At 37.5% G+C, this 25,318-nt stretch overlaps 1 pseudogene; it reads right to left on the reverse strand.

Annotated features, from left to right (window-relative positions):
- Window positions 1–16,986: 16,986 nt before the first annotated feature.
- The window catches only part of LOC141365303 (kinesin-like protein KIF26A), a 97,242-nt pseudogene continuing 88,910 nt past the window's right edge, over window positions 16,987–25,318 (reverse strand).

Consider the following 25,318-nt stretch of genomic DNA (forward strand, 5'->3'; position numbering starts at 1 on the left):
AGAAAATAAAAACTGAGTGAAGAAGTTAGCTCCAGTGAGTCCATCTTACTGCTATTAAAGGGATAGTTTACCCAAAAATGAAAATTATGTCATCATTTATTCACTCTCATATTGTTACAAACCCGCATACATTTCTTTGTTATATATTAATATAATAAACATGAAGATATTTTGAGAAATGTTTGTAACCAAATGTTCGTAGACCCCATTCACTTACTATGGAAGTAAATGGGGTACACGAACGGTTTGGGTATAAACCTTTCTCAAAATATCTTGCTTTACTCTGATTATTGGAAATAATCGTATTATTGGTGTGCGTAGTCACTGTTAATACATAGTATTAATTATAGACTGTAAAAAAGATAGACAATGGCCGTTTGCTATTTTCCATTAGTGAAAAGTGAAGCCGCCAATGTCCTCATGGCGCTGACATCTTGGGTCTTAAGTCGTGATAAAAACTAGAGTAAATGACAGAAACCAGCTTCGGATAAAAGATAATTGAAGTGTAATTAAATTGTTTAGTTGGGGGGGGGTTATGACTTCACTTGGCTTCACTTTTCAGGGCTTGTGCGGCACAAGCGTACGTAACTTTTAAAAACACATTTAACATTTAAAATGTACTTTTTAAAATGTAAATAGATGCTGAAGCATACACCAGACATATTTGCAACATTTAATCGTAGCATTATTACATTTTTACAGCTACAAAATGTAAAACATTTACCAGTCTTTCCTACATTAAAGACTGCTGTATAATTTCCCTTTTAACCATTTTATTGATAATGTTACCACCCCAACCCTACCCCAAACCTTACCCTAAACCCAAACCCTTGTATACCAAATAAAAAAAAAAAATATATATATAATAAGTGTTTGATATCACTGCCGTAAAGCAATGGCGCAATATATGAATTTGAATTCTAATCACAATAAACTCAAGATTTTACAATTACAGTCGCTGCTGAGAACTAGAATCAGTATTGCTAAAGGGCTAAATTTTGATCTGTTCTTCTTATGAATTTTAAAAATGTAGATTACAGCGAATTTTTAAAAATAACCTGAATTTATGTTGTGTTCTGGTGTTATTATTGTTGCATAAGAGAAAACGCATTTTGTGTGTCATGGGAAATTAACAAAATATTACAAAATGGTTAAATGATTACAGAAATGGTATACATTTAAGGTTTTAAAGTGTAATCTTGTTTAATAATGTAATTCTTTGAAAGTTATGAACGATTTTAATATTTATAGGAACGTACAAATTTTAACATCTGTAAAGCTGTTACTACTTAAATAATTAGCGTATTTGTCCTGACAATATGTCGTTATTATACATTTCAGTGTGTATGAAAACATAAGTAAATGTACGTGTGGTACAACCTTACCTAAAAATACACACTTATTCTCATGAGATCACATTGAGCATTCACACAGCATTCTGCTATAGGAGCTCATCGTTCCCACCAACTTCTTTTGTTTATATGAAAGCAATTTAATGTTAATTTATTTTCATACCTTTCACCACAAGTTGCTTTCAAGCTTTGAAAATGAGCAGAGCAACAAACATTGCCGTTCGGCATAACAAGCCGAGCACAGTTGTCTGATTCTAATCTCAACCGCTGTGATCGACTGCATTCCAAAGACTGATTACAGTTCACTCATGTGTGAGGTCTAAAGGAGTAAAACATTGCATTTGAAAGCTGTAGCTGTTGCATGGCAGCTGTTTCATCCGGAGCATTGTGAAGGTCATGAAGACACACATATTTCAAAACATATGGGATTTATGGCTGTCTATGACAGAGACAGATCATGCACAGATGATTGTACAAATTTAACAACTCATAAGGTCCAAATGATGTTTCAGAATTTAAAATAGGAGCAGCTAATACTAAATTTGTTCTTAATGAACTTTTATCATTGAGCTTTTATTATGTAAAACATTCATTCAACCGTGTTAAAAGGAAACAACATTCTTACATTTTATGGAGAAAACAGGAGTGGTGCTTGCTTATGCAAAACTTTCCACCATTATGCTATGGTATTGTTGGCTGGTTGCAAGGACATTGCTAGGTGGTTGCAGGTGTGTTCTGAGTGGTTGCTTGAAGGTTGCTTACTAGCAAGTCAAACCCAAGCTCAGGTCATAATGATATTCTGACTGTAGATGTGCACCGGTACCATGCTTTACATTTTTTTATTGTTTTGTCATTTAACAGGGATGAATCAAAATTTGTATTAGACAATAAAAGTAGGTTGTCAAAATAGCATCAAATTACTGAACATGAAAAGACAAACACTCTTTAAAATAAAAGCTTCCTTAAGGTACGGTTTATAAAAAGTAATGTTTCTTTTGAGAACATTTAACTGAAAGGTTCTTTGGTTAACCAAAAATGGTTCTTCTATGGCATCACTCTGAACAATCCTTGTCAGAACCTTAATTATATAAGAGTGGAATTGGCTAAAAAATAGAGGACCCAGTTTAATTGGTTGTGAGCCATTTTTAGAGCATTCTCTCATAGTCATAGAGCTACAGCCTCTATAAGGGTCTCATCTTTCTGAACACTCGTCCAGAAAGGTTGTTTGACTATATGCAGTGGCACCATTGGGGTGCTGAGAGGAGAGAAAGGATAATGAGAAGGATACACCAGCCTGGCTGGTTGCTGCCAGGATGCTGTCAGCTCAGATCAGGTCTGTGTCTGCCATGTATCTCTATTACACAGGGATTTTAGGTGGAGTTTGTGTAGGCTTGCCAACTGACCTGAGAGGTCTCTATCCAGCTATATTAAAGGCCATGTTGTGCTTGACCAGACTGTTGATTGATATATCATCTACTTACCATTATATATTTTACAAACAACATATCTTATACACTCACCTAACGGATTATTATGAACACCATAATAATACTGTGTTTGACCCCCTTTCGCCTGCAGAACTGCCTTAATTCTACGTGGCATTGATTCAACAAAGTACTGAAAGCATTCTTTAGAAATGTTGGCCCATATTGATAGGATAGCATCTTGCAGTTGAGAGAGATTTGTGGGATGCACATCCAGGGCATGAAGCTCCCGTTCCACCACATCCCAAAGATGCTCTATTGGGTTGAGATCTGGTGACTGTGGGGGTCATTTTAGTACAGTGAACTCATTGTCATGTTCAAGAAACCAATTTAAAATTATTCAAGCTTTGTGACATGATGCATTATTCTGCTGGAGGTACATGGTGGTCATAAAAGGATGGACATGATCAGAAAAAATGCTCAGGTAGGCCGTGGCATTTAAACAATGCCTTATTGGCACTAAGGGGCCTAACATGTGCGAAGAAAACATCCCCCACACTATTACACCATTGCATTAATGAGAAATTGAATAGGTGTTCATAATAATCATTAGGTGAGTGTATAGGGTCAGTAGAGCTTCAGTCTATCCAAGCATATTTAAGGGCTATTGACAGAAAGAAATTCAGTTAATTATAAAACATCATCAAATTGTACTGTGGAATGTAAAAGCCATTTTGAATTGTCTTGCAAAATGTAAAGGCTGTTGTTGTTGTTGTTTTTTTGGACAGGGACCATTTTATACTTCAATTCCAATTGTTCTGAAGTTACACGTTTGGTCCCTTTGTGTAAGGACCAAAATGAGGGAATTGTCACATCATGTGTACCAAACGAGACCCGACTCCATTTGAACCCCAAAGCTTGGTACTTTTGACCAAGAATCATTTTTTTCCTCAAAGAAGGTTCTTAGTAGAACACTTTCGTTCATGCCAGATCCTTTTCCACTACAAAGAAACAGAAAATATTTTACAGAAGAGTTTCAAATATTCCCTTATCTTTAAAGCCAATTTTGAAATTTGCAATCCCTTGGGAAGGCTCAGCATTAAGCATTGGATAGGACTGGCCCTATGAAAAGTGATATGTGTGTTAGTTAGGGGCTGTCAATAGTTACAGCACCCCTGAAGCAACCCTAGGCAGGGCGAGGGATGTGTGAGCACTAAATCTAACCCACACACTGGGGTAGTTTAAGGTCCCTTTCTGAAGCAGCTTGTTTTAATTACTTAAGAGTAAGTGGCAGCATTTGGCTGAGTTTATGGTTGTTCTTTAAAGAGCTAGGCCCCTGCTTTAGAAAGCCAACTCTGCCTGATTGCAAGGCTGTAAATCCCTAGACTTGCTGCTTCTCCAACAATACCCAGGCCGGCGGCTTTACCCCTTGACTGGAGGCCACTCGTAAATTCTCTTTTAATTTTCCAACTCACAAAGACAATGGGTGGCACAAACAACCTTACAGTATCAAAGGCCAAATGGTATCTAGACCTGGACTCAGAAAAGGAAAGGATGGTCAAGAAGCCATGGATGTAATTTGAAATGTAATTTTATTCATTGAATTGATGACATGCTTGTCTCAGTTGATACTAAAGATATCAAGGTTATAGAGAATGGTCTTCACGTTATATAGGATGATTTTTGGAAATAAGAAATCACAATGAAATGACTTTAGCTAGGTTTTCACTGACATGGTGAGTGTGTGTGCAGAGTGATTTTTTTAAACTGTTGAATCTTCTAAAGAAACCAAAAAACTCAAAATCTGGGAAAGTCAAGGTGTGAAGAAAGAACTTTTAGATTGAAGTGTAAATAAGCTCTGGGTTAATGAAACCATGAACCTATCATGTCAGGTGTAAACCAAAATAAATTATAGAGGGGATGTTAATGTTTTCCTTGATCTACCTAAGCAATATACGGATTGGTTTAGTTCCCTCACAAATCAACTGTGCGTTTTTATGGGACTGACCGAATGAGAGACCCTGTGTCATTAAGGTGCCGAAGCCTCTACTCATTAGAAGTGACAAGTGAAAGTAAATCTAACAATCACATCCTCGTTCTGTGTGCACAGTATTGCTAGAAACACCAATAATGTTTCCTTTTTCCTGACAACACCTGACTCTGCACTATACCATTTAAATTTAAGTTTTTCCAAACCCAACATTACTATCACTTTTACTATCTTTTGTGCAGTCGTGGCCTAGTGGTTAGAGAGGTGTATTTGAAACCCAAGTCACAGGTTCAAAGTGCCAGCAGGAAGTGACTGAGATGCCCTGGAGCAATGTCCCCCCCTTTACCAAGTTGCTCCCTGGGTGCTGCAGTGATAGCTGCCCACTACTCCAGGATGTGTAATCATGACTCACTGGATGGGTTGAATTTTATTTCCACTTAATCTTTTATTAATTCTTTTATGATTATTTTTTTGGAAGAACTTTCTAAAGAATCTGTACAAAATGGTTATCTTTATGAAGGTGCCTGTCTAAGCCAACCCACCAAGTCAAATGCATAGCAAATCAATTATGCACCAAGATTTAATAATAATAATAATAATTACTTTATTTTTACATATCGCTTTTAAATTAGCTTCTTAAGGCGCTTTACATGAAACAAGCAAATAAGAATACAACACACACAAAGTAAAACAAGTTATACATACTGTATATATGCACCTACACACACACACACACACACACACACACACACACACACACACACACACACACACACACACACACACACACACAAAGAATCAAGACAGGTGTGTATAAGGTTAAAAGTGCAGACAGACACTGAGGGGCCAGACAATGTATAAGGACTTAAAATCAACTCGGAACCTGACCGGAAGCCAGTGCAGGATGCTAGCAGCTGAATTTTAAGGTTAAAAGTGCAGACAGATACTGGGGGGGGCAGACAATGTTTAAGTATTTTAAAACAACTTGGAACCTGATCGGAAGCCAGTGCATGATGTTAGCAGTTGAATTTCGCACACATTGCAGTTTGTTAAGTGTGGATTTAGGAACCCCATTCAGAAGTGCATTGTCAAGGAAAATCTACCCTAAAAAATAGTTTTTAAAGAGATTTAAAAATACTTAAATTATGTGCATATCTGATGAGAGGAGGGAGTGCATTCCAAAGTCTAGGCAAAGCACGATGAGAAATGCAGTCGTGGCAAGTACGACGAATGCAGTCGTGTCTGTGGGACTGCCAGTAGACCTGCTTGTGATGCTTGGGTGTGTATAAGGTTAAAAGGGCAGACAGATACTGGGGGGCCAGACAATGCATAAATACTTTAAAATCAACATGGAACCTGACCGGAAGCCAGTGCAGGATGCTAGCAGCTGAATTTTGCACACATTGCAGTTTTTTAAGTGTGGATTTAGGAACCACAGACAGAAGTGTATTGCAATAGTCAATGTGGGAAATCACAAAAGTATTAATAAGCCTTTCAGTCACTGAAAGAGATAACATAAAGTGGAGTCTAGCAAAATTTCTGAGATAATAAAAATTAGTTTATAATAATTAGTACAGTGTACCGAACATAAGGGTCAAAAGACAAACTTAAATCAAAAATTACTCCTAGATTTTTTATTTGGTTTGTACTTCCAGAAAAGAGCCATTTACATTTAAAAAATAGTGAACCAGCTTTACAAAACTGATGATGGGTGCCAGTAAGCAAGACCTCTGTTTTATCACTATTGAGACCTAAAAAGTTTTGTGACATCCATGTTTTTATTTTAGAAATATGCTGTGTTAAAAAGGAAGGTAAACATTTTGATTAGGCTTAGAGGGAATATAATTCTGAGTATTTTCTGCATAAAAGTGATAATAAAGCCCAAGTGATCTTAAAAGCAATCCAAGTGGAAATATGTAAATTCTAATAAGGGGCCTAAGATTGAACCTTGAGGAACACCCGTAAAGACAAAGCCAGACACAGACCTGAATCCACTCATGCAGTACATACAAACTGTTAACAGTCAGAAAGGTATGAACTAAACAATGTTAAAACAGCTCTAGAAACACCAAAGACAGTTTCCAGATGCCTGAGTTACAGATTGTGATTGGCAGTGTCAAAAGTGGCACTAAGATCCAGGAGGATCAGAATATAAAGAGAACCAGAATCTAAAGCTAATAACAGATCATTGGTGACCTTGATTAAGGCTGTCTCAGTACTATGAGATTTTCTAAATCCAGATTATTTACTGTAAAATGACTGTGTAGCTGCAAAGCCGCAAGACGTTCCAGAATTTTTACAAGAAAAGGAAGATTTGAAATAGGATGAAAATTGTTTAAGTTATCCAAATCAATATTAGTTTTTTTTGGGACAGGTGTTAGCAGCAGTTTTCAGTGCTGCTGGTACAACACCAGTATGCAGGGAATCGTTTACAACAGCAGTGCACAATGAAACCAAACAAGATTTAAACAAGCTTGTAGGAGGGGGAACAATAAGCAAGTGGTGACTTTTACAGTATACGTGATACCTCCCTAGTGAGCAGCTCAGAGTCAATTTAAGAAAAGGTAGAAAGGGATGTGCCAGAGAAAGTAGATGAGCATAATGTAGAAGAGGAAACAGGTGCAGTATGAATAAGTTTATAAACATTGTCAATTTTAGAAAATCATTACACAACTGATTTAAGACGAGTAAAGAAGTGCCAACATTAACTTTTAGAAGTCTGTTTATAGTATAAAATCTGAGAAAAATAAGCGGATCATGCAGACTCAATTTCAGCTCTATATTCCCCCAAGTTGTCTTTCCATGACTGATTAAATACATTCAGAGTCACGCCACTTGCGCTCCAGTTTACGGCAAGCTCCCATCTTAGAGCGCAGGTCATCAGTATACCAAGGGGCAGGGAGCAAAATGATCCAAATTAGATGTAAGAACAGTGTTCAATTATAAAATCTTATCTTCAAAAGGAGCCAACTGAAGATCCCTAAGATTTAATTTGTGGGGTTAGCAGTTTGTACAATAGTAACTGAGATGACTGTGTAGGCAAGAACATATACATATCTGGTTTGTTTGGCTTGTATTATCCAGATTTATTCCATGCTATGTTCACACTTGCATATTGTTCTTTCAAAACCTTGTATCTCTATGTTTTGTGATTTTACATTTTTTGTAAATCATTATTATAAGTCACCATGTCTGCCTGTTGGTTTTGTAAATATTTAACCAATAAAAAAACATTACAAAGTGCTTGTCAGCTTATACAACACAATAGGGCTTTTCACACTGCATCTAAAGGCGCTCTAAGCGAATCTGTGTGACTTCACTTTTTGTTGATGTTTGAACTGTTTTCAAACAATCGGAGCGTACCAAAGTCCTCCCCCTTCCTTCCGTGCTTTCATGAATGCGCACAACCCTCACCCCAAAATCCTTCTTGTCGTTTATTGGCTGGAACACTTTGTTATGTTTCGTGATGGTAGGTTTGGCCACTTTGTTTTTATTGCAATTTGTGGCGCCTGGGCTGTCTACAGAGATTGCAGTTTTTTACATTTTGATCAGCGGACAGGCAGCAAGCAGATAGTGAGGAGATGTTTGCTGTATGTAACAAAAAAAATTGTATGGTCTAAAACGCATGAATTCGCTTAGAGCACCTTTAACCCTGGGTTATCTTTGTTCTAAACCCTGCTTTTAACCATTGGTTAAGGAGCGTTTCACACTTAAAATTTAAAAGCAGGGTTATCTCTGAAATTAACCCAGGGTTATGAAACCCTTCCCCGAAGCAGGGTTAGCACCGCATTGCGGTGCCAAACGCATGCAATGGGAAACGAAGTGGGGTTAGAATGTTCTGACTTGATGCTTAGTAACGGACAGCCAATCAGAAACTGAGGTACACGTACAATCTGAATTGGAGTATGACATCACAGGAGACTTAAAACATCCAAGAGAGATTTACATTGCAACCTGTTCTGTCACTGACACGGAAACGCGAGACAAGCGGTTATTTAAAGCGACAGTGCACTATTTTAATTCAGTCCGTTTGACATCGCTTTTTATCCAATCATGACTGTTTATAACACAAATATGCAAATAAAAATGTTAACCCAGGGTTTAGGAATGTACAGTGTGAAACGTCAGATTATGAATACCCAGGTTTATCTCTTAACCCTTTAAGAATGGACAGTGTGAAACATTAACCCAGGATTCCATTAACCTAGGGTTTAGAATAACCCAGAATAACTTTGGTTTGCTTTAGGTCTTCTGACATTTCCTTGAACTCCATCTCATCACATTGCTATCACGTTCCATCCCCTGCAGGAGAGTCTGAAGGTTCTCATTTCAACGTCTGATAAAATGGCCCTTAAAGACCAAAGACCCCACAGTGTAGCACATCTCTCCATATAGAGACTCTGCAGTGTCTCTTTTTTTGTCTTGTTTTTTTATGATGATAGAGCGCAGAAGCTATGGCCCTCACCCAATACTGAGTTGTCTTTGTGAGAGCTGGAAGGGTTTGAAGTGGTTAGACATACACACACCAGGTACTGGCTGGATACCAGAGGACTTTGCTACATGAGTTAATAATGCATGAGCAAGAACAGATAAAAAAAAGAAAATCTGACACAAATATGACAAATAAGATTTCTGCTATCTTGAGGCTGCTATCATCCAGTACCCTTCCAAATATACTGTAAATTGAAGGAAATTTTGTCTTTACAGTTTTGTGTGTCAGGGGGTCAGGTTTCACTTACATTTTACCAAATGTCACCACAATGATTACATTAGCTCTACCAGGTGAGATGGTACAATCGGTAGAGGAATAATACATGAAATCACAACATACATCCGCTTCACCGTTGAATGGTTTGTATGTAAAAGGTTTTCTGTAAGATTTGTTTAGGTTTTAGCCCAAAATGGTATATATGTAATGTTAATTTAATGTGTATGGTTGACAGGCTGGCATATGGATATGTATGTGCATGAGAGATCTTTAAGGAGAAGTTCACACAGATATGAATATTCTGTTATTTTTTTTCTCAATATCATTCCAAACCATTGTTACTCTATAAATACTGTGGACCACAAGAAAATACTTTGACTGTAAATATATAATAGCATAGAAAATGGCTTCAGAATCCTTTTGGGCCCCTTTAAAAGTAGAAAGACAAGCCAGGAAAGTTATGCCTTTGGCAGACACTTTTATCCAAAGCAACTTACCATTCATTCAATCAGTTTTTTATCAATACGTGTGTGTGTTTCCTGGGTTCGAACCTATGGCTTTTGCGTTGCTAATGGAAGATTCTACGTGTACATATAGTGATATAGCATATTTTGCAGTGAAGGTAGAGAAACACCTGTAATGGTGGCCAGTTTGTCGCAGTCAGTCAAAATGTATTTAGTTTAATATAACGCCAAACCTATACAACTTTCTATATTCCATGAAACACATTTACATACAATGGTTACTGTCATGTTTGACATCAGTTACAGCAATTCTCACATTGGTCACATTACTGATGTCAAACCGGGAGCGGCACGTCTTGAAGCAGCATATTTGACTACATATACGCAAATGAGATTTAAATCCAGTCAGTCTGCAAAATTGCTACCTTAGCAATAACATTCTGCACCAACTCTTCTAGTTTTGAAGCCTGCCAGGATGAATAGTCTGAAGATTGTACATTTGGAAGATTTTAGCACTCAAATCATATAAACAAATCATATAAACAACTGCTTTAAATAATTGTATAATAATCATTATAAAAAATAATAAAATTATTATATAAATAATAAATAAAATAATAATAATACTTTTTTATTTTAAACTATTCATTTAAAGCATTTAATAGTTTTTGTGGTAAAATGTCCACATGACCTAACAACTCTATGGTGATATGCCAGTAATAACAAGCACAAGAAAAGTGAAACAGAATCCTAGATTAGATTGTTTGTACATTTTAACTTTGTTGTTTGAGTGATTTGGCGCACTTTCCTGCTGTCAAAAAGCACTCAAGGCCCACTAGACTAAAGGCAACAAATGTGATTAGCGATACAGTGACCAGCTGCTGCAATACAATAGCCAAATCATTACTGCAGCTTTCAATGGAATGAAGACAGAACGGGAGAGGGAATTATAGGACCAGAGAGACTTCACCATATGCATTGTGTAAATTGCTGATTACATGACTTACTAGTGTTAACATACTTCATAGTTAGGTTAAAGACCTGTGTTTTATTTTAATAACGGCCCTGTGAGCAGTGTGTTGCATGCAGGGTGTTTAAGAAATATCTTTACAATTGCTGCTGCTGTGTTTGTATTATGTTCCTAGTATGCAAATTTTCTGTATATGCATAAAACATGCAGATAAAATATTGCACTATGTTGCCAACTTTACAACAGATTATATTGCATGTAATGCCATCACATATTACAATATGCTCAAATTTAGTTTTGAACGAATCAGAAGTAATATATTCTAACATCACTTATTGGGTGATTCTCACAAAACCATTGAAACACCACGGCACTAATGATTTTAGCTTTAAAATGTGTAATATAGTAACATTAAAAAGCATCAGAATTAACACAATACTGTGTTCTACCTTGCACAATGTGTGATTTTAACATAAGAATTTATAATTGTAAATTTTATCTCATTTTCTGCTGAAATTCTCATTACCGCAATGTGTCCGGCTATGTTTGAACATGCGTTATATTGTAATGTAATCAAATTAAGACAAAAATATTAAGAAAAAAAATAAATGGATGTTTTGCTAGACTACTTTAGATGACAGAAAAAATATTTACTGAATATTCATGTATAATAATAATGAAGAAAAATTAGAAAAATTATGTGTCCATGCCTGATGAACAGTTTAAGCACACATACAGAATTTTAATAAAGTTTGATTTTGAGTGACCAAGCACATGGACCAGTTACTTCAAGATGGCTACCAGGTAAGATCATTTTTTTTACAGTTAATTTGAAATATTGTCTTGTCAGAATGCTTACATTCATTTTGATTATCATTACCGCAACAGATGCTTATAAAATTTTAATTTAATTAATAGAAGCATAATACTTTGATTTTAAATGCATGTCCAGAATCTCCAAATTATGTTCTTTCAGGTTTGTCATGTCATTTTGAAAATATGTCAGTGTTGATGTTTTCTGACTGTTGCGGTAATTAGATTTTTTAGGACTAATTTTTTAAATTATGTTACAAAAAGTGTTAAATGATAAGTAAAAGTTTTTAAATTAATGTTCCCATTTACTCCAGACTTTGTTTTTCAATGTCTGGTGGGAAAAAAAGTAAATTTAAGCAATTTTTACATTTTCATGCTTGACATTTTTAAAACCAAGTTTTTGTGAGAATCAACGTATTATTTGATTGCTAAGTTTTAATACGTCTGCACACATAATTATAGTTTAATTTCAAATGCTCACTAAATTAAACATGCAAGCTAATGCATTGAGGAATACAATAACGTTTACCACTGCACTGTTTTCATGTAAACAATATGAAGCATATACTGTGTAGTGTTCAGTAACAGGCTAGTATTCATGCTGAACATTTTTATATGTGTGTGTGGTTACAACCAATCAAATAGACTATTCGTGTGTGAAATTCTGAGCAGGTGGCAGCGCTACAGGATGACAAGGTGGCAGGATTATGGTTTTGTGTGTGTTTTTGTAAGAATGTGTGCTGTGATGGTTTGCTCGAACAGTTCACCACCATCTAAATTTTTCTCTACCACCTGTGGATTGCTGACATATTCCTCATTCCTTATACAGTTTTCTGTCTTGCTGTTTATAAATTCAACTACATTTACTTTGACTAGAATGACTGTTATGCTAGCTCAACTTTCAATTTTATTTGTTTTACTAGCAGTTCAACATTGGATGAAATTACACCCGCATGTGTATTTATACTGCACAGACAAAATATTTACCTTTTAAAGGCATGATAGATATTAATGTAAGTAACTAAACATGTTCTGGCAGCTACACTGTTTCAAGCACTGATTTATGTTCACCTTTTAAACCTTCTGTTTGGCCTTGACATTTACCATATTTAAAAAGCTCCTAAAGGCATTTCATAATAACATCGATGTAAATATAGAATACAACGCAAGTGGTCTTTATTTACAAACAAAACAGATGAAGGATGCTTTGCTCATACTGTATGAATATTTATATTGAATATATTTAGACACAGTATCTCTGCTGGTCATTTTAGTCTAGGGTGCAACAGTCACGCTGGTTTGCAATGTGGCACAATAATTTGTCCAGTCGGCTAAGCAATACCTCATGAAAAAAGGCATAAAACTACGGTGACCACCTGCTAATAAGCCCAATGGGTACAAGGGGTATGTTTCTGAGGGACAATGTGGGACACTCCCTGGTGCTGTGGTGCACCCAACCCACGGGCAGACTTATTGATAGTGGTTTATCCATTTCTAGCACATACCACATTACATTGCAAAAAATGATTTTTAAGAAAAAAATTCTCTTGTTTTCAGTAAAAATATCAAAAAATTATATTAAGATGCTTTTTTTGTTGAGCAAAATGACCCATTTACAATAAGTCTAGTTTTTAGACCAAAAATATTGCATTTAAGTGATTTTGTGCATAAAACAAGCAAAAAAAATCTGCCAATGGGGTAAGCAAAAAAAAAAAATCTTAAACATTTCAATTCAAGAAAATTTAGCTTACCCCATTGGCTGATTTTTTTGCTTGTTTTATGCACAAAATCACTTAAATTTGATATTTTTGGTCTAAAAACCAGACCTATTATTTGGGCCGCCCTGCTCATCAAGAAAAAGCATCCCAATCTAAGAACTTTTAGATATTTTTTACTGAAAACAAGGCAAACATATTAAGAATTTTTTTTTTTGAAAATATTTTTTTTCAGTGTACATGGCATATAAATAATGCCCTATAATGTTCGTTTGGCTGTCTAGGGCTCGAGGATATAGAGCGACCAACATTTTTTTTGAGCAAGCACTGATTATGCGTGACACGGTCTCAATTTGCGGGACGCATGAATTGGGCTTCGAACGCTGTGCGCGCACGCTCTATGCGGGACTGGTTGTCACCCTACATAAAACATTTATTTATAATTTGTAATTTGGTTACACTTTATTTTACACTTCGGGCCAGATTTACTAAACAGGGCAAGTTAGCATGAGAGCACATTTTGGGAGTGGATGGGATGGGTGTGGAAATTTACAGACAAGGCGCACGTTAAAAAACACAGCCGCGGAAATCTCATTTCCATGATGACCAACACAATGTACCAATTATAGTGGAGAGTTTAAGACAAGCTTTTTAGGCGTTAAATAATGACGCAAACTTATCAGCGCAAGCCTTAGTAAATCGTGCTGTGTCATTTCTTTAAATAATACAAATAATAATATTTAAATAATAATATTTACATTTTGGGTATGAAAGGGAAACTCCAACAAATGCATATGCAATAAGGTGCATCGTAAAAAACAACTCGACAGTAACAGATCCAGACAGTACATTTTTAACAGCAAAAGAGGCGTTTGTGCTGGCGTAAGCAAGCTGATAGTAAACAGTGCCGGTCTTTCCTATACGCAAAGTACGCAATTTGCATAGGGCCCCGCACCACTAGAGGGCCCCCTTGATCTCATAATTTTTTAAAACCATTATATCAAAGAAAAATTATTATTATGTTTAATGAAAACAAGACGCTATAATTTAAATAATTTGCAAACTTCCGAATTTGTGCGGGTTTTTAAAAATACTTAATGATTTCTTAAATCACTGATATGTACTCGGACAACATGCAGGCAGTTTCTCAATCCGAAGGCTGCAGCCTTCAGAGGTCACATATGTAGGCGGCATATGCGTCATAAAAACGTATTTTAGAATATTAACAATTATAATGTTGACTATTATTCTTAGTTAATGGTTAATTGTTATATTATGCTTATGACTTGCAAATGAAATGCTTATTTAACTTAAATAAATCAGGCTTGATGACGTATGCAGCGCGCATATGCGACATGATCCGGAGGTTGCAGCCTTCAAATTTAGAAACGGCCGCGTGCATGACGCAGAAGAGTGATTTGGTAACGATGCGCATATTATATGCCCACCATTGATTTAAAACAAAGACAAAGCTATCCGTCTGGAGCAGAATAAAGGGGAAAAACGTGAAGCAAGGGAACAAGATAAAGGATTTGCGCGAGCAGATTAAGTCAATGTAAAGACACGCGTCCTAGCATGGGGCGATTCAAATGACGCGAATTGGGTGACGAAATTGCCGCGAAAACACGCGCTTTTTCCTTTGAACTTCAAGAACGCGCTCTCGTGCAGGATAATTTGACGAGAGAGAAAGAGAGAGAGAGAGCGAGAGAGAGAGAGAGAGAGAGAGAGAGAGAGAGAGAGAGAGAGAGAGCGAGAGAGAGAGAGAGAAGGGAGAGAGAGAGAGCGAGAGAGAGAGAGCGAGAGAGAGAGAGAGAGAGGTAAGAATGGTGCCCACGTCGAGAAAACTTAATAGAAGACTTGAAATTTGTAAAGGATTAAAGTATATGTCACTCGTTTAATTACAGTATGTTAACTGGATAACACTGGATATAACTCATTGTCAAACTCATAGATTTGCAATATTTAAAATCAGACACTATTTTTAAAATATTTGGTGTCAACCTCTGTGACAGCTTTAAAGGGACACTTCACCCATTTGCATTAAGCTTTGTATAGTTAGAACTCCAGTCATGTTTTTGAATGGTCGTGCATCATTTCCTCAGTTGCCGCTGAGACAGGAGAAATACAGACTTCAGTGTTGCACTTCCTTCTTTCAATGACGTAAAAATCATCATTTTGCATCATTGAAAGAAGGAAGTGCAATATCTTTGTTGAGGGAATGAGACTACAAACTCCCCTTTTCTCTGTAAAATAGGCACCAAATTCTAAATCTATGTTACATTTCGACTACAAATATAACACTTTCAATAAAGATTAATGTTTCTACGGGTGAAATGCTCTTTTAAAGCTGAAACTTATCAAATCCTATCAGAGGTCCAGAATGTCATTGAAACACACCAGTGGCTTTGCTGTCATCAGTATTAAACATGTTACCCCTCGAAGTACCCCTCCCCACAGAGCCCCCCCCCCCCCACATAACAAATCCCAATTTAACCCCTGTGTATTAACAGTATGTATTTATATGTAATTTAATTTGATTCATTACATTTATTTAGATCAGGTAAATTTTTTAGTGCTTCTCACAACACATTTTAAATCAAAACAACTTATCAGCAAATACATGTTTCATGTTATAATCAGCAAGTTTATCAGTCAGGGTTTCAAAGTAATGTGCATATGGGAATATTATACAGCTATAAGATAATACACTATGTGGTTAGTTAACAACTAACTAACAGCAACATTGACTGGGTTTTACCCAGATAGCACAGGTACGTCTGTGAGATGTCTGGTAAAGATCTGGAGATCTGGAATACATCTGGTGTGTAAAAACATCTTATAAAGGAAAAGAGCTGCTTTACATACATTCTAAATCAAAAACGTCTTGCAGACATCTTCAATATGTCTATATGACATCTTTTAGGAGACGTCTCACAGACGTATTGCAGATGAGAAAACAATTTAAATAAGACATCTTGCAGATGTAAACGCAGACATCAAATAGACGTCTCCGAGATGTATGTGTGCTATGCTATCAGGGTCTGAATGCACTGACAGAGGGCCCCTCACAAAGCTTTGCTTAGGGCCTCCCAGCATCTAGGACCGGCACTGATAGTAAATATGGCCCTTAAATCATATCTACAGTTTACGTTCCAAACAAAACACTGGTACAGTAACTACATGTACTTCATATGCATTGGGCTTAGGTTTAGGCATAGGTTTGTTAAAATGACAACCCGTATAGAGTAAAGTGACAATATTTTTGTAGCAACTGGTGCTTATACTGATCTACTATTAAAAAAACTTGATCAATATGCTATTTTCAATACATTTTAACAACAACAAACAAATTCGCAACACACTGGCAACCATTTAACATTTACATTTGTGTGCAGGTTTTTATTCAAAGCAACTTACAGTGCATAAAAAGGTATGCATTTATCTATAAGTATGTATGAAAATATTAGCTTAATACTCCTGACATATAGTTAAAAAGAGAAAAGCAGAGACAAAATTTAGAATTACATATTTATTCACAAGAAAAACAGTGTTATCCCAAGCTGCCATAATGTACATTTATACAGAGGGTCAGAAATTCTTTACAAAACAAAAAAAAGTTAGAAAATATTTTAATATGAAACATGATTCACATATACATTGTCAGCTTTCATTCAAAAAAGGTTTGGTGTCAGTTAAATCCATGTTCATAAAGTATAGTGAATGCCAGCATTATCATTCAAAACATTCAAATCAATTGAAGTCTAGAAAAAAAATACAAATCTCATGCAGCATCTTGAAAACGGGCCTGAGAGTGTTTATAAAGGTAAATGAATCCAATAAATGTTTTTGATGTCAGCAACAAAAACAGCTTAAATGTTAAATGGTATCTAGCGGTGATTCGAAGTCTTACTTTGACAGACAAGAAACATGAAAGCCGTTTGGCAGCTATATGTTAATGCACTGACATTTCCATAATGCTTGCAAATTCTGTCATGGCATTTTTGACATCGTTGAAATGCGAGCTGTGTACAGCATTTAAACAAGACATTGATCATCTAATCCTGAAATTGTGAGAAAGGCCGGCACGTAAAACAATCATTTGTGCTAAATGCTTTCTATTGCATTTTTGAGGTTGTTTGTTTAAGACCACAATTGCATGAATGCATAGGACTAAGGCTTGGATCTATATCCATTTAAAACAAACTGTAGTGTCATTACCCGAACCATTCATGGTTTTCATGTTTAGCGACATGGATCTACTGTCAGTTAAGATTATTAACCTTCCCTTAGTCTATAAAAATGTATTTTAATATGATAGTTCACCCAAAAATGGGTGTAACTCTTATCCATGTCGTTCCAAACTGTTATGACAGATTTTCTTCTTTGGAACATAAGAGATGTTGGATTTTAAAGACTCAAAGCCTCACTCACCATTAACTTTCATTATATGGAAAAATATGCAATGGAAGTGAATAGTGACAGAGGCCGTCAGTCCTTGACATCCAACTTAACATCCCTTTTGTGTTCCATGGAAGAAAGACATACAGGTGAACTGTCCTTTCAATTGCATTAAATATGCCATTAAAGTAGCTGCAATTTGTTCAATCTTATCAATTTTTTAATTTACTTTGAAGTCACTCTTTGACTGGGTATTTAGAGACTGACTGACTCTTTTCTGTACCGCACAAATGTCACCTCACCCCACATTAATCATGCACCAAGCTCTTTAACGTTTTAATTACATAGTGTCCAGAGAGAGAAAGAGAGAGCTAGACATGTCAGGATACACTGATGAATGCCCTTTGCCAAAGTGTCTATTTAAAGTAAACAAGAAGCTCAATCTGCATTTTAATCTCACTATGACACATCCATTATAGGCATAACAATGGCAATGCTACACAACATGGATGTGTTCATCCTATTAGGACCAATAACGAGATTTTACATTCCTGAAATTTATTGGTTGATCATTCAGTTGTACATAAATGTACATTCAATGTGGCTGAGCACCTTGCAGGCAAATGTAGTACCAATTCAAATAATCATATATTATTATCACAGCAAGTGTTGTTATCAGTAAAAATCAATGGTTATATGCATCCAGCTTGGAAAATTCAAGGCAACCAATCAAAATGAGATTTGTTTTTATGAAAGCTGGTTTGCGTCACATACGACTGTCAATTTTTTCAGTGACTTTTTAATGGTTTGTACAAAAAAAGATCCTTTATTCGCAAAGTAGAAAAACACTCAGTAAACAGAAATAGAACATAAGGCTCAAATGGTTTAATAACAATATGCGGACAGGTGATTAGACAGGAGGCAAAGTGTGAAAAATCAGCTTATTGCTCTCCTTTCGCAACCAAAATCATATTTTACACACTGCATGATCATATAAATACAATATATAATACAACAAAATAATAAAAATATATATGGTTCGGTTTGGGTATGCTGGTCATAGCACCTGTAGAAAAAATAATGATTGACAAACAATCTAAAAAACAGTCATATGAAAAAGGCACTTTTTGGTGTGGTTGAATAACTCTTCGGTAAATGAGAATGATTTTTTTCTTTCCTCAGTTTGGGAAACACATCAGAGCTTGTTCGCTTTCCATTTCTACAAGTCAATACCGTATGTTTTTATGAGGCACTGCATATATAAACCAGAACTGTTTCACTTCCCCACTAAGGTAACCAGTTCGTACTTCATGCAGACTTCCGTGTCCTATTGTTAAGATCTTGCTTTGTTCCGTTTTCGTGTTCTCAGAATCGTCTGACAGGCTGCTACATTTCACTATCCTTCTTTCAGACATCCAGGGTCCTGTCTTACTCCATCTCACCATCTTGCTATCCATCAATCACCACATCCTGCTCTTATACCTCCACCTCACGCGGACCTTCCTGCACATTAGATGCTACTCGGATATCAAAGCAGGTCACCATCATGATGCGTGACTTGCATAGGTTGACGCAATACTCCAGTTCAGCCGTGACCTGCTCCAATCCCTCCAGGTACTCCTGCGACTCCTGATCCAAATCCTGATCCACCTCAACTGTGTGCAACAAGTAATAAATAAACAGTAGACGTATTATGTTAAATGCACTTCAGTTATAAAGCAAATGTTACATTTGGCTTTTTAAAGCAGTAACTTCTTTTAGGTACAAAAAGACACACTTGACAGGGAATTTAAATATATAATGTACTTACACTCATCTATCCACTTGCTGGGGTCCATCATTAGTCTAGACTTGGTGTCCTCAAGTTCCTCTTTCAGAGTCTTATGCTTTGTTTTGAGATCTTTGATCTGCTGCTGTCGTTTCTCAAGAACCTTCAATTTACTGTTAAAGTACAGGCCCTGTGGACAGAAGATAGACATGATTTTGGTTAAAAATCGCAATTACACACCACAGATTTTGCTTGGAAGATAGAGGGGAATGTTTTTGACATTTTTACTAACAATACTTTTCCACATTTGTGTACGCACTAGAATGCAGATCATTCAAAACCAATTTAATCTGCCCACACAGGAACCACAAGGTGCAGAACTAGAATGGTTCGGTGACTGCTGAGTATTGTAATGGAAGATTAAGTTTCCTCTCATGGTTGTATGCTAGAGTTTGAATGACAGATTTATTCAACCAAGTCACGTCTACGCCAAAAATAATAAGTGTACCGTCTCAACATCCTGAACTGACTGCTGAAACAAAGAGGGAAATAATGTCAGAATAACAATAAAAGATTCACAGCATGCATGCACTCTAATTATTCCAATCAAAGGCATGGTCCAATGCTACACCAACATGCATCACAACACGCCTGGGAAAATCATCCTTTGCAATAATGCAGAAAGTGCAAGATAGAATGTAAATCTTGAGCCACAGTTTTTCACAATTTTCTTAATAACTCTGAAATGCATATTCCCTTAACAAATCATTACTAGGTGCTTTTTTAAAGCATAAGAAGGGCAAAATGAACACTACACTGCATTTTGCCATGTCCGAGCCCAAGTGAACCGCGCCCAAGCCCACCACTGCAAGCGGGCCATGGCGCGATTAAAGGCGGAGTGCACAATGTTTGAAAGCCAATGTTGACATTTGAAATCACCTAAAAAAACACGCCCCTACCCCAATAGAATCTGGACCACCTTTTGATAGACCCGCCCCACACATACGCAACCCCGGCAAGGATGTCGGTTAGTAGACACGCCCCTTACTGGTGACTCGCTACAAGTGTGTTTTGGTAGTCAGTCCGACTCCCTTTTCCGAAGCTTTTTTTCAAACATTGTGCCCTCCGCCTTTAACCAAACTACGCCTGGGCCAGTACGGAGAAATCACACTAATCAAACAGACCAGGCTTTGCGGTTAAATGTGCTCATGATTTGGTTTGGATAATGTGAGTGCGCCCTTTAAAAAAACACAGTTATTAAAAATGTACAGATGCAATTATTTACAGACACATTATCTTATCATTATCTTTAAACTTTTTAATAAGAAGCAGGGCCAAAAAGATTCAATTAACCTGGATCAAAGCAAATCTTTAGAGAGATAAATCCAAAAAAAAATACGCCTGTGAGATTTCTGCTATCAAATGCGGAAACATGCCTTCAGATTGATTTTAAAAACACCAGTCATGACAAATTGTTGTAAATCAATCCTCAATTCAGGAAAATTTCCTCTAAAAAAATCTTGAATTGCAAATGTATATCAAGCACATTTTGCATTGCCATGAGGACAGACTCAGTTTAAAAAAAGTCACCCATTTATCAAAGAAAGCTCATACTAACCTCGTCTGCCTTTTCCTGTCTTCGACGCTGAAGCCGTTCCACGTCATCAATCTCATACACCTTGATCTCAAAAGGCTCTTTCAATGGTCCAGACATAGGAGGAAGGTCCACCCACTGGCCTGTGGTCCCAGCCTTACCCAGGGATGAAGTGTCTGGCAAGGGAGCTGGGATGAGACGTCGCCTCTGGAGACCTTGCATATTGACAAAACAAAAAGAAATCAATTTAAAAAGATGGATGGGAAAGCAAACTGTGTCATTTAAACGATAGTACCTAAAGGACTGAACAAATATCAATGGATATTCTGTGTTTTGCATTTTTGTTTCACAAGTATGGGATGCAGATTTTTATAGAATTTTATGTTAAAGCCTCCTGTCTGAATTGTATTTTAAGGTATATGTAGCATGCACCCTAAAATAAATATGAATGTGAAGCTATGCTATGTCATTCTTAGGTACCCATACAGTATATACATTAAACATAAAAACACTAAATTTCCACGAGAAAGTAGTATTAGAGTAAGTATTAGAATTGCTTATGCATAATGTACGTAGTGCAAAATCAATATCACCACATTATAAGACATAACAACAGAAGGTGGTACTCACCATTTGACCTTTTCTTGGGTGTTTTACAGCTCCTTGTGCGACCAGAAGAGGACATTCCACTCTCACTCATAGAGTCATGGGCTGAAGAGGCACTGCAAGTAGCCTCACTGTCACGGATCATGCTCTCATAACCACTGCTTCCACCACTGTGGTAAAACAGTGCTGTTCGGCCCATGGCAGGGGGCAACTCTCCACTTAAGACACTACTGTTATCACTTCCATGCCCACTGCTGTAACGTTGAGGTCTTCTGGGGGCTGTAATTTTACTATATGGAGATGGGAGAATGGGAATGGGGGTATGCTTATCTTCATTGAGGTTTGCTCCACTGTCGTTGCCACTGTCTGAATCACCTGACCCTCTTGGGTGTTTCCCAGAAGGATTGGCTGTTGCCAACTCACTAACACGACTATTTGCTGCCCACATTGCTTGCTTGGTACCCATAATAGTTCCTCTTGTCAATTTATTATTACCTCCTACCGCTGCCCTAGGTAATGCAGTCTTTCCTGAAGGTGGGAGGTTGGCATTCCTTGTTGCAGGTGAAGCAAGAGACTTAGTTGATGAGTTTAGCGCTTTGGAGTTGCTTGCAGACAATGTACGAGTTTTGTTTGCATTAACAGGTATTGGTCTTGCATTAAGGCTGCCTTTGACAAGCCCAGATTTTACAGTGGTCACAGGGTTTATACAAGGAGGTGGAGAGGTAGCAATCGGGGAGGATGTGGCAACAGGTGATCCAAACCTACTGACTGATTTGCTTGACTTGCTGTTAAGACTAGTTCCACTGTTCTCTCTACTAAGAGCAGGTTTAGACCCCAAAGATGAAAAACTGTCACATCTCTCCAAAGATATCTGGCTTCCATAAAGCAGTCCTGTATCACCTCTAGTTCCTCTAGTCTTGAGACTACAGGTTGCTTTTATCAAACTATTGTCTGACTTTAGGTTAGATGCTCTTAAACTATTTGAATCACCCTTACAGAGAGGATCAATGTCATCCTCAGAACCTGTAGCCCTTGGTGCTAAAGACTTTCCTGCATCATAAGCAGACTTCAAGGCACTTGGGGGAAACAGGGATCGATTCTTTTGATCCAAACTGGATTTACGAATTGGAGGGGGAGGAGGTGATACATTGGCAAGTTTTGACATAGCCTCCTCCTGCTTGTTGGTCCTTCCACTTTTCCCTAAAGAAGAGCACTTTAAATTGCCCATCGATAAATTAATATCTTGAGCAACTTTGACATCATTCGATGTATGAATTACTGGGACAGTCCCAAGTGTTGTTGCTCCTCGTCTGAGCTGTGGCATTTTGCTGGGGAACTCAATCTTTCTGCTGTTACTGGATTTTTCGCATCCATCCACAACCCTTTGAGATGGAATTGACCCCAGTGCCTTGGGCATTCGAGGTACACTGCTGTTGATTGTGCCTGCTTTTCTAGCAGGAATTCCACTCACTCCATTTTTACCCAGTTTGGACAAAGAACTTGAATTAGAGGTTATTGAAGACTCCAATGGGCTATCGGTTCGATGCCATGGATTATCTGGTATGCAGTCTTGCTTAGGTGGCTCACGTCTCCAATTACTACTAGAGCTGCTTCCACTAATGCTGCTACTCTGGGTTATGGACGAGGTAGGTTTTAATTTCCTGGAAAGACTACACTGAACAACTTGAGAGTCTTGAAAGGACTGGGGACCAGATAAATGAATGGTATTTGCCTTTGCCAGTTTTGGCAAACATTTGGCAGATACTTTTGTGGCATCTGGAGAGGATGGGCACCTGCAAAGGGATAGCTTACTTGATGTAGCACTGTCACTGTCCAACTCTGAGATGCTACAGCCACTATCATTCAAAGAGTTCTTGGGTTCCTTCTGGGGCCTGTTTTGGAATATGCTTGGAGATTCAAAGTGAAAATCACTCTCTGGGCCTATAAAAGTACCATGAGGGAAGAAGACCTCTGATGACTGGGCACCTTCACTCTCCAGGGTGCAGACACTTACTTCACTGAGCCATGAGGTGATAGAAGAACCACAGCTCCCCAGTGAAGCAATTGCTTTCTCCTGCGGTGGTGCCACAATTTTACTGTTTGCCTCTGAGGTACCAAGATTGCAAGTATAGGCATCAAATTCATCATTGATACTGCTAATGATGCTTACAGGTCGTGATCCTGAAGCAAGTGCCTGTAAAGAACAGTCACTATTGAAACTAACAATACTAGAGGGCCTTCCATTGTCCACAATACTGCCAATAGACAACTCTTCCACAAGAGTAAATACAAGCTCATCCTCGCCATTTAATTCCACTGGCTGCTGAAGGGTCACAGTTGTCCTTAATATGTCCTTATCCATGCATTTCTCCCTAAGGTTTGACCTTAGCTCCATTGGAGTCCTAGGATTAAGATGATTGACCCTCACAGATAGGTTTATATTTGAATCACTTCTTTTTTGATGGCTCATTCCAATTGGTGGTATCCTTGTGGTAGACTTTTCTTCTGCTTCACTACTGACCTTGACAAAGTCTCTCTGTTGTGGTGGTGGGGGAGCTGGCTTGGGTAACTGTTTTTTATTAAAAAATACTTTTTCCCTAACCACAGGCTCTGAATTTTGGGATGCTATTGATTTACTTTGTTTTTCTGGAGTGCATTGGAGAGCTACATTGTCCGGCAGTTGCTGCTTCTCCCCATCTGCACTTGTCCTACACACAAACTCAGACATGTCTCTCTGATCTTTGTCTGTCATGGTAGCACTTTGCCACTTGGAATGTTCTAATTTGGACTTGTGTTTTGGACTGCCAGGCAACTTACTAGCTACAGGTATTGATTGTATGGATATGTTTTCCTGTGTTGATGAAGATGCTTTGGTTTGAGCCTTGGGAGAAGCTGAAATTGAACTAGAAGAGTCTTCTTTCAATGTGTCTGCACTACGCTCCAATTTAGGACTTGCAGAATTTCCTCCGGATTCTCCAACAAATGCTGTAGGTTCCTCACTTCCATCAATACATTCCAATCGCTCCTGAAGCTCAGCAAAGGTGTTGCATTTGAAGAGATCACGGTCAACTGGCCCTTCTTTCCCTCGTTGTCTACGGTTAAGTGAAGGTATGATAGGAACAAAGGCTGGAGGACCTTCGTTGTCACTGAGCTCTCGATCAGAGAGGGCAGCTCCACCAGGGCCAACGTAAATGACAGTGTCGCATGATTGCTCGCTGCTTGAAGAATAGTCTGGATCACTAAGCATTAACGGGAGATCTGGGTCAAGGGCCACAGTTCGAGGATGGAAGGGACGCAAGTGTGGTGGTCGACGAATCCTTCCTTCATCACAGGAACTCTCTCCTCCAGAAGAACTGGATGCATACTACACACAAAGACAAAGACTCAGTCAAACAAATATGAAAAGGGTCTTCTTCATTATTCTTGCATGTATTTGAAAGAAATGTACACTACAGGCATCACTACAAGTTAGAAATTGTTAATAGTTAAATGCTGATTTTCTATTTATTTAAATAG

Source organism: Misgurnus anguillicaudatus, chromosome 7 (assembly GCF_027580225.2).
Source record: "Misgurnus anguillicaudatus chromosome 7, ASM2758022v2, whole genome shotgun sequence".
Classification (NCBI taxonomy): Eukaryota; Metazoa; Chordata; class Actinopteri; order Cypriniformes; family Cobitidae; genus Misgurnus; species Misgurnus anguillicaudatus.